Here is a 17887-nt window from a genome sequence, read left to right as displayed (position 1 = left end):
ACCATCAACGGTATAAAATGCAACAATTTTATTCAAGTAGTACTTGAAAATTGTTGAATTTTATACCATTGATAGTCCTCTGTTACAACTTTTCCTTTGGAGTACCCCCTATTTGGGGGATCTCATGTACAGTATTACATTTAAACCTGTTCATCCAGTTGTTGAGGTACCCGGTCCCATAGGATGGAGCAGTGATATATTTTTGCAGTACCACCATTCCCCTATATTATGAGGGTTTGAATGGACTGAGGACTTCTTGTTTTTTTACTTCTTAGTGGTACTGGACATATCCTATATGACTAAAAATATGAGACCCCGCTAAATAACAGATATTTATTTGTGCATGGAGTCTCACACACTTTTCAAACAAATGTCAGTTATTTCTTGGCTGCAGATTTGAAATTTGACTGTTATAGAGCTAAAAATAGAACAGCTCATGCTGGTAATACAGCTTTGTGAATGGAATCTATACACATGAATAAACTGATGCTATTATGGGTTGGAGAAATTAAACATGGAAGAAAGCTGATTTTAACCAGACCATAGATGCCCCATATTTCCATTTATTAGAAGAAAGAAATGGCGATATAAAACTCTGATACACAATCCTCATAGAAGGTCAAAATATTACAATGGGAAGTTCTATTAGTCACATATTGTTATTGTTCTCTCTGTGTTTGTTATCATATTTCTTTCTTCTTCTTTACAGCTCTTATGGCGAGACCAGGAAACAGACATACCTGGTACAAGACATCAGATGGCACCCATTTTGAGATGATTGAATGGGCCGAGGTGGAGAAAGGAAAGCCACCCCGAGCATTTACACCAAAACCAGTAAGTATGTCCTTAGTCCGTAGGGTTCAATATTGAGTTGGCCCACCCTTTGCAGCTATACCAGCTTCAACTCTTCTAGGAAGGCTGTCCACAAGGTTTAGGAGTGTGTCTATGGGAATGTTTACCATTCTCCCAGAAGCATATTTTTGAGGTCAGGCACTGATGTTGGGCGAGAGAGCTTGGCTCACAGTCTCCAATCGAATTCATCCCAAAAGTGTTCTATCGGGTTGAGGTCAGGACTCCATGTCTTTATGGACCTTGCTTTGTGCACTGGTCCAAATCATTTGCTGGAGGGGGAATTATGGTGTGGGGTTGTCTTTCAGAGGTTTGGCTTGGTCCCTTAGTTCCATTGAAGGGAACTCTTAAGGCCTCAGCATACCAGGACATTTTGGACAGTTTCATGCTCCCAACTTTGTAAGAACAGTTTGGGGATGGCCCCTTCCTGTTCCAACATGATTGCACACCAGTGTACAAAGCAAGGTCTAGAAAGACATGGATGAGTGAGTTTGGGGTGGAGGAACTTTACTGACGTGCACAGAGTCCTGACCTCAACTCAATAGAATGCTTTTTGGGATGAATTAGAGGGGAGACTGCAAGCCAGGCCAGATTCAATATTGAACCCTATAGACTAAGACTAGGGTGGCATTAAAGTTCATGTGCGTGTAAAGGCACGTGTCCCAATACTTTTGACAATATTATATATACATACATATATATATATATATATATATATATATATATATATATATATATATATATATGTATATATATATATATATATATATATATATATATATATATATATATATATATATATATATATATATATATATATATTATTTACATGGTGTTTTCAGCTTTAACCCAGAGTTGTTCTCCAGTTTTGGAAGAAGCTCTCTTATGCCGCAGTGCTGGCTAAATATTCCTTCCATGATTTAAACTTCTTACTTCTAATTAATTTATAGTTTGGGAGGACTTGCCAGGACTTTGGAACAGAGAGATCTTATGCTGCGTGTCCTTGAGCGGATCTGTCAATCATTTTCTGCTCATTGAAGTTGTACTCTAGTGACAAACAGAGCTGTTCGCTTCAAGAAATGCTATTTTCCTAGGAATATGTTGTTCATTAAAAAAAAAGAAATGAAATACATCTGCTATTAAAGAATATCCAAACACGGTTTAAAAGAAATTGCAAGTCATTAATTGCCAAGACATGCAAAACATGGAACCTCATATTTGTATGCTTAGGTGCAGGCCATGGGGGAAACCCAACAACCCCTCCGCCGAAAAACTCTTTCGCCCTCTCCCCCCGTGGGACAATAAAAAAATCACCTTGGCTCCATCCACTAAACTAAAATAAAAAAAATAAAAATGTATTTTTTTTCTTTTTATGAATTTATGTGGTTGATGAAAAAATATGATTCAAAGACAAATAGGGTACAATTTAAAGTAATAAAAAAATGCAATAATTGATGTTCCTAAACCCAGATTATAGGCAAACAGTTTAATACATTAGTTATAATATAGAGTATATGTGCAATTTGTTCAAACAAGATCTATAATTATAATTTATCATTGTCAGCTTTTTTTTACAGTTTTGTCCCCTATGGGTCAAAGTAGATGTAGTACTTTGTCCCATGTTTCTAAGGGCGCTTTCACACGGGCGCTCTGTATGTCCGCAAATCATCCAATTTTTTTGCGGATGATTTACGGACATAATGTATGTCAATAGCATTGCGGATGTCAGTGGAATACTATCCGCTGACATCCGATTTTCTTCCTTTCAGTTCTGTTCCATTTTTTGGAATGGAACAGAACCCTATTTTTCCTCCGTTAAAAAAACAGAAAGGAAGCAAAATCGGATGTCAGCGGTGTCATCCACTGACATCCGCAATCCCCATTGACTTACATTATGTCCGTATATCATCCGCAAACGGATGGGATGATATGCGGACATACGGAGCGGATGACACGGATGAAAAAAAAAAGGACCGGAGCGGAGCCAAAAAACTGAACGGCCGTGTGAAAGAGGCCTAAGTGTTTTCTGCAAAAGAAAAAACAACAGCGGATGCAACGGCCTAGTGCATTATCCCATTAATACTTTATTATGAAATGATATAAAATATACTCACAGACAATGCAAGTAAACAGCACATCAAGCCACTAGCTCGTGGCACAGTGGTAAGATTGACCCAGAGTGTTCCAACGCCAAAGAGACGCCGTCCAGGATCAAAAAAAATCCTGGATGGCTTCCCTTATGCTGGCCATTCTCTAAACCAAAAATCTGCCGAAATTCGTAATTTGGACAGTTCTTTCTTAGGGACTAAGAGCAATGAGCCATGATTTGATAGAGTCATCATTACTTTCTCCAAACATGGCTCTGACAGTGCTCTGTGCCCTAATTGGGCAAATTTTTCATTGCTTTAGCCAATCAGGGCTTCCAATGAACTGCGCAGTGGCACAGTGCATTGTGGTCATTCGGCGGGCCAAACAAACAGTTGAACGCACCTATAATTCGGGTATTTGCCGAATGGGCGAAAAGCCAATGTTCGGCCCAAACTCATGCCTGGGCCGAACCGTTCGCCCATCCCTAATTTACACAGACACACTCAAACCACTGCTTTCCTGCACAATTCTCCTCTTTTGAATACGCATGGATCTCTGCAGTCTCCTGTTATCCCCACCCTCTGCAGCTCTCATGGGCTTTCCTATGACTCCCTTGCTGGCAAACTTTCACGAGATTGAGAGAGAGCTGTGCATGATGTCATTAACCCAGTCTTTTTTACCAGACAAGAAAGAGGAAGTGGGCTGTATAGGGTATTTACTGGCATAAAAAAAGTTTTACTATCCAAAGTTAAAACAACAAGGGCAGAAGATTTAATAGATAGAAAGATGAAAACATTACTGAAGAGCCGCTTTAGAGCCGCTCGTTTGCATTGTTGGGTCTGGTGTCTCTCATCTTCCTCTTGACAATACCCCACAGATTCTCTATGGGGTTTAGGTCAGGCGTGTTTACTGGCCAATCAAGCACAGTGATACCATGATCATTAAACCAGGTATTGGCAGTGTGGGCAGGTGGCAAGTCCTGCTGGAAAATGAAATCAGCATCTCTATGAAACTGGTCAGCAGAGGGAAGCATGAAGTGCTCTAGAATTTCCTGGTAGAGGGCTGTGTTGACTTTGGACCTCATGGTCCCAGAGTCTGAAGGAAGAGTGGAGAGGCACAGAATGCAAGTTGCATGAGGTACAGTGTGAAGTTTCCACAGTCAGTGATGATTTGGGGAGCCATGTCATCTGCTGGTGTTGATCCACTGTGTTTTATCAAGTCCAAAGTCTGTGCAGCCCTGTGCCAGGAAATTCTAGAGCACTTCATGCTTCCCTTTGCTGACCAGATTTATGAAGATGCTGATTTCATTTTCCAGCAGGACTTGACACCTGCCCACACTGCCAAAAGTACCAATATCTGGTTCAATGATCATGTTATCACTGTGCTTGATTGGCCAGCAAATCCACCTGACCTAAACCCCATAGAGAATAGTGGGGTATTGTCAAGATGAAGATGAGAGAAACCAGACTCAACAATGCAGATAAGCTGAAGGCTGCTATCACTTCAAACTGGGCTTCCATAACACACCAGCAGGGCAACAGGCTGGTCGCCTCCATACCAAGTCACATTGATGCAGTAATTATGTGCATACTATTCTGTACATAGACATGCTTTTCAGTAAGCCAACATTTCTGAGTTATAAATATTTTTTTTTTTTAATGGTCTTATGTAATATTCAAATTTTTTGAGATACTGAATTTTGGGTTTTCACTAGCTGTAAGCCATAATCATCAAAATCAAAAGAAAGAAATGCTTAAATTATTTTGCTCTGTGTAATAAATCTATATAATATATATATAATTTTCACTTTTTGAATTGAATTACTGGAATAAAAGAACTTTTTGATGATATTCACATTTTTTGAGATGCACCTGTATGTCTTCTGTGCTTTTCTCTCCCCTCCCACTTTCCTCGCTTTCCCGCCCTTCTGGCTCAATGCAGCATCTTAGCTTTCTCTCTCCTTCCCCTCCCATGTTCCTCCCCTTCCTGCCGTTTTAACTTTATAAACCCATCACTTCCCTTCACAATCCATGCATTTGAAAAAGAGGGCAAAGTCTCTGGATACGCATCATGCATCTCTCCCAACATCCATCACGCATTTTGACCGCTGTCATCCTCGTGTGCAGATTAGAACACCGCCGCTAATTTACATACTTTGAGCTGGCTGGCTCCCAGTCATCCTCAGTCTCTGTTTGCTCAGTGATGTCTACAGCCTCACACTGATCACAGCTGCTTGGTCTAAGGTGCTCTCTATCCATGCTTTTTCATGCTAACTTCAATGTAAGTGTGTTGCTTTTTTTTAATAAAGTGTTTTTTTTTTTTGTTTTTGTTTTTTTGTATACTGACCTCAGCACCCTGCTATTCGTTTTCTTCTACAAAGCATTTCATGTACTTTGTCCCATAAGGGATAAACATGTGCAAACATTACAGAGATGTACTGAATATAACTTTATTTTTATTTTTTTCAGGGCATACACTTTAAGGAGTCTGTTTATAAAGAAGTGAATGACTCTTTTACCAAACCTTCCGCTGGTGGGGAATCAATGTACTTTAAAACACATGGACCTGAAAGTGAATAAGCCAGGTGTTGAGGATAATGACTGCCAACTACACCCACATCCCAAGGTTGATAATTGAAGCTAAAAAGGAGGGGGAGTTTTTGTGAAATTCCAGGAAGGAACCAAGGGCAACTAAACACAACTCAATATAGGAAAGGGGACTTTAACTGGTGTAGAATGTGCAGTAGGTGAGCATATTAAAACAACCAAAATTGTACTCTTAAAAACATATACATTTATTACATATATTTAGTTAAAAACCAAAGACAAAGGTCATATATATATATATATATATATATATATATATATATATATATATAACAGGAAGTCAGGTAAATCTGTGGGTGTTGTCACAGACGGGGGATACATTTCTGCCTTGTTTAGACAATTCACCAATTACTATCAGGTGTCGGCTGCGGAGGTAGCCAGAAAGGTTTAGGATGTTGGAAAGCTTCAGCTATTCAGAATGAGGCAATTAAGGCCTCTATAAGTTATCCAGAGGATGACTACTGATTGCTGCATCCTGAGGCTTTGTGCATTAAGAAGAGCAGTGAGCTGAGAAAGACTTCTGAAGGTGAGGTGGTGTTGACTTTTTCTGTGTGAAAAGAAAAACAAATATACTATTGGTTTTCTGCTGTAGGACCAGCAGTGTCTGCCCAGCAGTAGGTTGTGACAGACTCCATAGGTAGGTTCCTGTGTTGTGAAGGTAGACGCCCCAAGTGGCCAGGGTTTATTTTATGTTTTGTTTGATTTATGTTGTTTGGATGCTTACACTTGTTTCCAGCAAATTGGAAGAATAAACCATAGACCGTTATTTTCAACTACTCCTCGTCTGTCTCTCTGTGTAGCGAACCCACCCAGGGGGTCACCCACACCCGCTACCAACCCCTTACTATATATATATATATATATATATATATACACATATATATAATTGCAATTCCACTATAGAAAGATAGAACCATCCAAGAAGTAGTGGTGGCCTTCTATTAGTCGATCAAAACAGCATGGGTTTGATGCATTTTGCTGAACTGTTGCGTTCCAAAATGCTTCCTCCGAAACCCTTGACCTTTTGGCCAACTTTACAAAAGATATATGTAGAAAACAGATCTTTACATGTAAGGTTACAGAGTAAAAATGGTTCCTATAAACATAAGAACATTTACAATACAATTCAAAAAAGAAAAAATGCTCACCACAAAAATTATACTGTATCAAACCTCCAATGGCTGAGATAGGCAGCGCCATACAAGTATGATATGAATGCCCAGTGAACATGGACCTGGAAGATTTACCCGCAGTCAATGTGTGATGCATTTCAAATTGACTGCCTTATAAACTTGCCCCTTGTACCTATTTAAAGCCTAACTATAGGTTAAATTTTATTTTAAATAGTAAAATGGCCCAAATGAACTATTTCCATTACTGATACATGCACCTTCTGTCAGAGCTGTATAAACTGTATGTAGCATCAGCTACATACAGAATACAATGAGTGAAAAAATGGCATCAACACAGGGTGGTACTGTGGACAAAAACTAAACTTCTATGTGTGCATGGACACAAGATAACATGGTAGGCGAGGTAGAGGCAGGAAAGAAAAGCTCAAATACCTGCAAAACCATTTTTGAGTATGTGTGCATGAGACCTTAACCACTTAAGCCCCGGAAGATTTTACCCCCTTCCTGACCAGGGGGTATTTTGCGATTCGGCACTGCGTGAATTTAACGGACAATTGCGTGGTCGTGCGACGCTGTACCTAAACAAATTTGACTTCCTTTTTTCCTCACAAACAGAGCTTTCTTTTGGTGGTATTTGATCACCTGTGCAATTTTTTGATCATGCGCTATAAACAAAAAAAGAGCGACAATTTTGCAAAAATAACAATATTTTTCACATTTTTTTATATGAAATTCCCCCCCAAAAAAAAGTAAAAATCAAATTTTTTTTAACATTTTAGGCCAATTTGTTTTATGCTACATATTTTTGGTAAAATAAAATCGCAAAAAGCGTATTTTGATTGGTTTGCACAAAAGTTTTTGCATTTACTAACTAAGGGAAAGATTTTTGTAATTTTTGTTGTTGTTTTTTTTAACGTGCAATGCCGGCGATCTGCAATTTTTTTTGTGGGACTGCGACATTGCGGCGGACAGATCGGACCCTTGAATGACATTTTTGACACTTTTGGGGTTACCAGTGTAGCACCACCCCCGCAGGAGCTGCTGATTAGATTATTGGGTCTACGTCCTGCCTAACAACCCACAGAATTGGCTCGAACCCTCCCTAGGCACAACTGACCCAGAATAGGACTGGAATACCAAATGGCTACACAGATTGGAATATAACACTTCAATAAATAATAATGACCTGTTACCTCTCTCCAGCTGCAGTCCTTCTGGGTAATACAAGGTGACCACACACAAGCTTGCTTTTAAACAGGAAAGTTATTTACTGTAAATCAAATAAACAGTTTCGATACAGTAAAATATGACTTTGTAAAAGGATATACTGATTAATTAATCAAAGATAAGATAAATACTGTGATATCACTCCTCAAGGGCACATTAATTGTTTCAGGAAATGTCTCCGAGCCTATAGGACCACCATCTTAATCACTATTATACTTTTGGAAATAAGGCTCAGCATTCAGTTAGACACAGTACCAGACAGTCAGACCTATCTGAGTCCGCTGTTTCTTCTCTATATCTTCGCTAGCAACGTTGGTGCACTCGTGATTTGTAATCCACATTGAGGATGGGTGATCAATAGAGAGAATGGCAGCAAACAGTTAGTAATCACCGCGGGGTGTCTGTGCAGGATTGCCGGTAAAACTTCTGTGAGAGATGTACTGGGCCACCTGGTATATTGCCTTCTACTACTCTAAGGCTAATCCTGACTAAAGTTACTTCTTTGATAGATAGAGTCAGTTTTTGGGCAGGTGCCCTCTCACCAACAGGACTGTCTCCCAGGAAGCCTCCGCTGCTGTCTCAGTCTCCGGCCTCTGTCACCAGCCGCGCTAGGTATTTGGGGTGGATGAGTCTGGTCTCTGTAGAACATCGATGGGACCTCCAGGAGGGATCCTCTACTGGAGATGAAACACTGCAACTTAGTCACTTAAGGCCCAGGAGTTTCGGCCTAGCATACAGCATCAGCCCACAGCACTGGCATCCTGCTTGTCTCACTGTGTCTTTCCCAAGAGAGTGAGCCTGGCTCCTCCCTTCCTTTATAAAGCTTCCCCCAGAAGGCTGTGCGGTGCAGCAGTGCACCCTGGTATTCTCAAAGCACTATGGGCGATGAAGACTGCTCAACTTCCTGAAAGGAAAATAACATCAAAAGAAATTCCATAGCCGCTGCAATGTGTCCTTTTGGCCACTAGATGGAGCCGAGTTCCTCTCAAATGTCAAGCAGCAGTCTTTTAGAACTTGTATAATGGAAGACCCCGCTACACACTCCCCCCACTTGAGAAACTTTGGTCCCCAAAGAGGACAACAGCATGTACTCCAGTGCATATGTTGGCAGTACACAAAAAAAACATTAACATATGCATAACAGGGAATCATCTTCCTTTTCATAAGCAGAGTTCAAACTTAACAACTGCATATTACAACACAGGTTCGACATAGGAACCTCCCACCAATTGTCGGGGGAGGGAAGGTAATTCTGTTCACAGACCCCTGACACTTGAGTGGCTTGTACAGATGTGCCTGGGAGTGAGCTAGGGTTGTCCTCCACCAAATCTGCGGTGGAAGAACTAGGCTGATCAAGAGTTTGTTTGGAAGTAAAGATAGCCTCTTCTGAGCATTCACCCAATTGGTCATAGGTCAGTCTTTTGGGTGGGTGAATGACTCTTCTTTCCCTCTGTTCTTTGGGATGCACGATCTCAGAGGTACTAGGACCAGCCACTTCTGGGGATTCTTCAATGTCCTCCTCCTCATGTTCCAACACACAGGAATCTGATGCTTCAAGAGCGGTCAGTTCTTCTTCAGAGGAAGGTGCAACCTCCTCCTCAGGATCTTCATCATCAACTACTTCTTCTGGAAGCATGTGGAAAGGTATGATTTCGGGGGCTTCCGCCCGAAGGGTTCCTCTGTCAGCCAATTCGGATGAAGACAGGGAGGCAGGTGTGGGTTCTGGTAACTGAGACGACCACATCCAGTCAGGTACCTCCTCTTCATCTTCCAGATCTTCAGATGGAGAATTTCCCTCCCTCACATCTGGGAGTGTCAACTGAGATCTGGTGACTGGTCTGGACAGGCGAGAGGTCGAAGGGGTCTCTGGCGAATCTACGACAGGAGGCATGCGAACTGCTTCAGAGAGAGGCAGTAAATGGTTCCTATGCCAAGTCTTCAATGGACCCACACTTCCTTCAGGCCGAATTTGATACACAGGGAGGTTTGGTAGTTGCTTGCAGATAACATAAGGTTGGGACTTCCAGCGGTCTGCCAACTTGTGTTTTCCCGGGACACCCAAGTTCCTCAACAATACCCTGTCCCCTGGTTGCAAGTCTTGGATCCGAACTTTTAAGTCGAAATTCCTTTTATTCCTCAGTCCACGTTGATCAGATGTGGCCTGAGCTTTATCATAGGCCGATTTCAGACTCTTCCGCAGTCGGTCCACATATCCCTTGTGCGATGCTGAAGAGGTGTGATCGGGCGAGATGCCAAAGGCCAAATCCACTGGCAATCGAGCCTCTCGTCCAAACATTAGACGATAAGGGGAATATCCAGTAGCATCACTGACAGTACTGTTGTAGGCATGCACAATGGCAGCTACATGTTTGCCCCAATGCTGTTTCTTCTCTGAGCTTAAAGTCCCCAACATGTCCAAAAGAGTCCTGTTAAATCGTTCCGGCTGGGCATCCCCTTGTGGATGGTAGGGAGTAGTTCTAGTCTTTTGGATGCCTAACAGATCTAACAGTCTCTTGATCAGTCTGCTTTCAAAGTCTCTTCCCTGATCTGAATGGAGGCGTTGTGGTAACCCATAGTGTACAAAGAACTTTTCTACAAGAACTTTGGCTACTGTAGAGGCCTTCTGATCCCTTGTTGGGAATGCTTGGGCGTATCTGGTAAAATGGTCTGTTACCACAAGGACATTCCCTTGGCCACTCAGATCAGGCTCTAGGCAAAGGAAATCAATGCACACCAGTTCCATGGGTCCCTGGCTTTGCAGATGGCCCATTGGGGCTGCTTGACGTGGCAGAGTCTTCCTTTGTATACATCGGACACAAGAATGACAGTATCCTTCAACTTCGGCCCTCATACAGGGCCAGTAGAACCTGTCTGTGACAAGCTGAAAAGTTCTTTCAGGTCCCAGATGGCCATGATTATCATGAAGAGCAGCCAGAACTCTCTCCCTGTATTTAGCTGGTAAGAACAGTTGCCACTTCTCCTCCAGATCTTCAGATGGGCCTCTTCGGTAGGCCACCCCTTCTCGGATCTGTAACCGGGTCCACTCTCTATGCAACAGACGGGCCCCCTGAGGAGAGTCGGTGAGAAGCAACTCAGGGCGCTGGATCTCCAAGGCTTCCAAAAGAAGTTTTCCCAGAGGGTCTTCCAGCTGCTCCTTCCTCAAGTCCCTTTTGGACAGCCGGGGTAAATCTTCCCCTTCAACCTGGGTCACCCTGCAATAGTATTTGGGTACTCCGACAGCCGAAACCCCAATCTCTTCGGCTCTTGATCCTCCTCTGGATCGAAGTTCAGTTCCCTGATATAGGGCACGCACCCCTTCTGGAGCCAAATGGGTCCATTCTTCATCAGGTTCGTGTGGTGCATGCAACCTTCTGGATAGGGCATCTGCATCCCTGTTCCCAATTCCTGGCCGATACTTCAGGCTGAAGTTGAAGCTAGAGAGGGCAGCCAACCATCTGTGTCCTGTTGCATCCAGCTTAGCTGTAGTCAACAGATAGGTAAGGGGATTATTATCCGTCTTGACAATGAATTCAGCTCCGTACAGGTAATCTTTCAGTTTGTCGACCACTGCCCACTTTAAGGCCAGGAATTCAAATTTGTGGGTAGGATAATTCCTTTCAGCAGGTAGTAGACTCCTGCTCACGTAGGCTACGGGTCGCAGGTGGCCCTCATGTTCCTGGTAGAGTACCCCACCCAGCCCATCTCGGCTGGCATCGACATGTAGTTCATATGGTTTCGTGGGGTCTGCGTAGGCCAACACAGGGGCAGTGGTTAGATTCTTTTTCAACTGAATGAAAACCCCTTCACATTCTGGGGTCCACTGATCCTGGATGGACTCCTTGGCCTTCCGGGGTCCCATGGTGGACTTCATTGGCTTGACCAGTTCAGGAACGTCATCTTCTTCGTTCTTTAGTAACTCATTGAGGGGTCGGGCAATCTTGGCGAACCCCTCTACAAACCTCCTGTAATAGGAGCAAAAACCCAGGAACGACCGAAGTTCGGTCACATTTGTAGGTCTCGGCCAGGAGGCGACAGCATCCAGCTTGTCTGGGTCGGTGGCCACCCCTTCTTCAGACACGATGTGGCCCAGGTAATGGACCGAGGACTGATAGAATTGGCACTTCTCAGGAGAAAGTTTCAGGCCTTCTTCATGTAGCCTCTTCAGGACCTTTTCCAACCTCTCCTCGTGTTCTTCCAAAGTTCTGCCAAACACGATAACATCATCCAAGTATACCAGTACCTCTATCAAATTCATATCTCCAACGGTCCTTTCCATCAGCCTTTGGAAGGTAGCAGGGGCCCCTGACAATCCCTGAGGCATGCGATTGAACTCAAAGAACCCCACAGGGGTGATGAAGGCTGTCTTCTCCCGATCTTCAGGGTGCATGGGGATCTGATAATACCCACTCTTTAAGTCCATCACACTGAACCACTTCGCCCCTGACAGGCTCTGTAGGGCGTCTTCGATTCGAGGAGTGGTATACTGGTCTGGGATGGTTCTTCTGTTCAGGGTTCGGTAGTCGATACAAAGCCTCAGAGATCCGTTTTTCTTCCGGACTACCACTATCGGAGAAGCATATGGGCTCCTGGATTCTCGAATAACCCCAGTCTTCTTGAGTTCCGCCAGCTGCTGACGTAGATCTTCTAAGTCACCTAAGGGAACTCGCCGGACTCTTTCTCGGAAAGGTTTGTCCTCACTCAGGCGGATCTTATGAGTGGCACTCCTGGCGCATCCCACGTCGAACTCATCCCTAGAAAATATTCCTCGCCATCGAGCAAGTTGTGCCTTGGCCCTCTTCACCCATTCTGGTGGGAGGGCAGCGTTTCCAGAGCAGAGCTCTTCTATAACATCTTCACCCCTTCCCTCCTCTTTAAGATCAGATGGGACAACTGGGGTAGCCGGGTTAACTTGGCCCAACAGCACTCTGGCCGGTACCTTCACCGGTGTAGTAGAGGTGTTTCTGACACTCACTAAAACCCTTCCATGGTTTTTCTGTAACACCTTCAAAGGGATCACTTCAGGGATTACTTCTATCCCTCTCTCCTCTTCCTGTGGACCTGATTCAAAGATGATAAAAGGGCCCGGCTGTTTCCATGTGAGTTTAACGGAAGCTTTCAGACAAGCCACCTCTCCTGGCCGCAAGACCTTTTCCGTTCTGTCCAACTTCCAGAGTCTTCCAACTCCTTCTGCAGGAGTCTCTTGCTCCAATACTAATCGTTGATAGGCCTGCCGTAGCATGGGGTGAATCCTTGGCGCTGGAGCATCCTGTCCCTGGACCAGTTGTGTCAGGAGGCGCCTTACTAGGTCAGTGTTGGTCCCTACGATGAGAGAGCTTTTGTTGGCCCCTGGCGGACGAGGACAGACCACCGCTAGGGTGTCGAAGGTTTCAGCTTCACCAGCCACTGATGGGTCAAAGGTCAACTTGATTGGCAGATACCCGTCATAGGGAAAACTTTGAGTCCCGATACCCCATATCTCCAGATCTTCCAACTTCTGCAGAGGTAGATGGGTAAGGTGTTTATCATAGAAGTCTCTATACAGAAGAGTCACTTGGGCCCCAGTGTCAAGGAGGGCTCTTGTGTAAATTCCTTCTACCTGGACAGAGACTACAGGGGAAGGCCCGACCAAGTTAGTTGGGAATTCTCTTGAAGTGGCCTTGTTGTCTGATTCAGTTCTCTGCACCCAGGCTCTTTTCTTTTTTTTTCTTCTGGACTTCAGTCCCCTCTGGGCCCGGTGTGCATTGATTTTCCTTCTCTCAGTAGCCTGGAGTATAGAACTAGGGGCGTTGTACCTGGATCTGACTCCCTGACTCAGATTCCCTGAATCATTGAGTCTCTTGGATTCCCTTGAAACTGGCGGGCACCCGGTCGACTCCTTCACGGGTGCCCTCTGAAGTTTTTCCGCTGGCTTGCGAGGTTCTGAGGCGACATTTCCTGGGCTGGGACATACTCCTCTAACATGTCCTACTCCCCCACAGTTGAAACAAGTTAGCGATCTCCTAGGTCTCGGTTCCGGGTCTACTCTAAGGTTAGAAGGTTTATCCGGCTTCTCTGACACGTTCCCATCAGGTAGAGTAGATGCCTGACTAGTCAGGATGGACACCATTTCTATCAACTGGGACACCTGGGTCTTTAGGAGTTCAACTTGCGAGTCACTTTCTTTTGCACTTATCACTCTGACACGAGCAGTTGAGTCAAACTGCCGACTCTTCCTTTTGTTGTCTAACATGACCTCTTCTTCTCTGACCATTCGGATCAGGTCAGGGTATTCCAGAATGCCACCATCTTGGCGAGTTCGCAACAGTATGGCAATGGGATCTAAGGGTTGAGCCCCTCTCAGCACCTGCCGTGCACGAGTCTCATCTACCTTCCGGGGGTCTATCCCTTTCTTTATCAAGATCTGGTGGATGATCTTATCTAGGCGTCTAATAAATTCGGACAACTTCTCTTCCTCTTCTTGGTAACAGTGGTCTAACTGGTAAAGAAGTTCAGCCACGTTCTCCGTCCGACCAAATACATCTTGTAGAATGTCTAGATAATCCTGTGCAGTACAGTTCTTTTTGCTTAGCTTGAGATTACGTACGGCCTCTAGTGCAGGTCCCTTTAAACTTTCTGTGATTCTCTGTTTCTTGTGCTGTTCTGGTACCTCCCACTCTTCCAAAGCCTGAGTGGCGGTATCTAACCACTCTTCAAACCCATCTTCTGTCGAAGGCACAGGCTGTTTCCCAGAGAATGTCCTGAGCTTCCTATATTCAGTCATCAGATAGTTTGGGGAGTCCTTACTACATTTTGCTACGATTTCCCCGAGAACAGCACACAGTTCTGAGCTAAAGGTAGACAAAGGTGGTGACTCTGGACTCCCTTCTTGGACACCTTTTTCTTTGCTGGATCCCCCAGGAGTGGTGGATGAGGGACCTTCAGTAAGGACTTCTGGATGTATTAAGAAAAGTTCTGTTTGGTCAGTAGTCTTTACACTGGTTCCCTTAAAGTAATCAGGGACCCCCTTCCTCCACTCACACAATGCATACGTGTGTGGAACGGTGGTGTCTGTCTTTATGTCAGTCACCCAGAATTTCCTGTCTGTGGACAGTGCCCTTAAAACTGGGAGGAGTTTTTCCTCAGTCCAGACCTCTCCCTTGATTTCAACCACCAGGCCATTTTCCACTACGACATTCTCTTCCCTGCACCACTCGGCTGCAGCGGTAGGATCCATTTCTGCGTTGAGGGGGATTCTGTGGCTGAGAGGGTTGTGTTGCAGGACTGTAGAAGATCCCGGACGAGCCCCCACGTGTAGCACCACCCCCGCAGGAGCTGCTGATTAGATTATTGGGTCTACGTCCTGCCTAACAACCCACAGAATTGGCTCGAACCCTCCCTAGGCACAACTGACCCAGAATAGGACTGGAATACCAAATGGCTACACAGATTGGAATATAACACTTCAATAAATAATAATGACCTGTTACCTCTCTCCAGCTGCAGTCCTTCTGGGTAATACAAGGTGACCACACACAAGCTTGCTTTTAAACAGGAAAGTTATTTACTGTAAATCAAATAAACAGTTTTGATACAGTAAAATATGACTTTGTAAAAGGATATACTGATTAATTAATCAAAGATAAGATAAATACTGTGATATCACTCCTCAAGGGCACATTAATTGTTTCAGGAAATGTCTCCGAGCCTATAGGACCACCATCTTAATCACTATTATACTTTTGGAAATAAGGCTCAGCATTCAGTTAGACACAGTACCAGACAGTCAGACCTATCTGAGTCCGCTGTTTCTTCTCTATATCTTCGCTAGCAACGTTGGTGCACTCGTGATTTGTAATCCACATTGAGGATGGGTGATCAATAGAGAGAATGGCAGCAAACAGTTAGTAATCACCGCGGGGTGTCTGTGCAGGATTGCCGGTAAAACTTCTGTGAGAGATGTACTGGGCCACCTGGTATATTGCCTTCTACTACTCTAAGGCTAATCCTGACTAAAGTTACTTCTTTGATAGATAGAGTCAGTTTTTGGGCAGGTGCCCTCTCACCAACAGGACTGTCTCCCAGGAAGCCTCCGCTGCTGTCTCAGTCTCCGGCCTCTGTCACCAGCCGCGCTAGGTATTTGGGGTGGATGAGTCTGGTCTCTGTAGAACATCGATGGGACCTCCAGGAGGGATCCTCTACTGGAGATGAAACACTGCAACTTAGTCACTTAAGGCCCAGGAGTTTCGGCCTAGCATACAGCATCAGCCCACAGCACTGGCATCCTGCTTGTCTCACTGTGTCTTTCCCAAGAGAGTGAGCCTGGCTCCTCCCTTCCTTTATAAAGCTTCCCCCAGAAGGCTGTGCGGTGCAGCAGTGCACCCTGGTATTCTCAAAGCACTATGGGCGATGAAGACTGCTCAACTTCCTGAAAGGAAAATAACATCAAAAGAAATTCCATAGCCGCTGCAATGTGTCCTTTTGGCCACTAGATGGAGCCGAGTTCCTCTCAAATGTCAAGCAGCAGTCTTTTAGAACTTGTATAATGGAAGACCCCGCTACACAAGTGACATTACTGCAGTAATCAGTGCTATACATATGCACTGTTACTGTAAAATGACACTGGCAGTGAAGGGGTTAACTTTATTTGAGAGGGAGGGGTGTTGTGTGTCCCTAGGGGCGTGTTTCTTACTTTCTTACTGTGATTGGCTGTGGCTTGAGGTGTAGGAACAGTGATCAACGGTCCTACATAGTAGAATCATATGATCACTGTTGGCTGACAGGCGGCTTGATTACATTAGCCGCCTGCCTTTCTCCCACTGTCACAGACGATCGCGAGTGCCCGGCGGACCCGCACACGCGCGGGGGGTCCGTGACCGAGTGGGAGCGCGCCTCCGGCGGCGTGCGCTGGCTCCCCAGAGCCTCACAGGCTAGTGACTTACCCATACGTCACTTTGCCTGTGATGGGCTGACCTCCGCAGTATATGTACTTGCGGCGGTCGGCAAGTGGTTAAGAAACAGAAGCATAATGATGAGCTCCACCATTTTTCTCTCTACTCCTGTCAGCAAGCTCTATGTGATAGATTGACAGCATTCGGTAATGCAGTAGAGACTAATTGGCTTACAGTGCTTTCCCTCCCTCTCCAAGTCTGAGTCCTGTTATATGGAATGCTAATATAAAAACAGAATGAGGTACTATTAATAAATACATTCATGAGTATTTTAATGCATACATTCCTGACTTCTCTTGTCTATTTGCTTTTAGTTCTCCTGGAAACCATTTCAAGACTGCCGCCTCCCTACGCTTTGCTCTTAGCTTTTATAAATGGTGCGTTTCTTCCTTTTGACAGTGAAGAAACGGGTCCGTCTTACAAGCCATGTCACTTACATGTGACTTAGATGGATCCGAAAGCTTATTCCTACACCACGGCCACCTTATAAAACATTAATCTATCCGGGAGGATAAGCTATGACCCGTCACCACAAAACATGTCATAACTATTTTGACAGAGTATTTGTAATACACCAGAACAGATGGCTCCTCTGTACCAGTTGGCATTACAGGGACTTTTGCTGACAGGCACATATTAAGTAAGTGCATTTTTTTTTTCCCGCAGCACAATCAGATGCATTCCCCTATTAATCAATCACAGCCGGCTGCCTCTTTGACAGGTCGAGCTTTTAGGCTTTCCTGATTTGAAAGCCTGATTCTATTACTAACTCACCGATCTTGTGAAAGATTAAATACAAACTCCACCTATGAGTATGTGTTCACCAATAAAATCTGTATAAAAACCTCTATGGGTTTCACTAACACTATTATATTTCTTATATTTGTCTTTTTTTCTTCTATTCCTACTAAATAATTAGGCCTGTTCTTTTCTATGTCTATTATAAAGTTTATCTTAATCCAAAATGTTTTGCTTCCTATGGAAGGGTTAGAACCCTCTGAGATTTTTATTGTTCAAGCAAGGTAGTAGAGCTCTGGATTCTAGGCTGGTTTTCCAA

Source organism: Pelophylax lessonae, assembly GCF_965119305.1.
Source record: "Pelophylax lessonae genome assembly, chromosome: 10".
Taxonomy (NCBI): domain Eukaryota; kingdom Metazoa; phylum Chordata; class Amphibia; order Anura; family Ranidae; genus Pelophylax; species Pelophylax lessonae.
The sequence above is the reverse complement of the archived record's forward strand: the minus strand, read 5'-3'. Positions refer to the sequence as shown.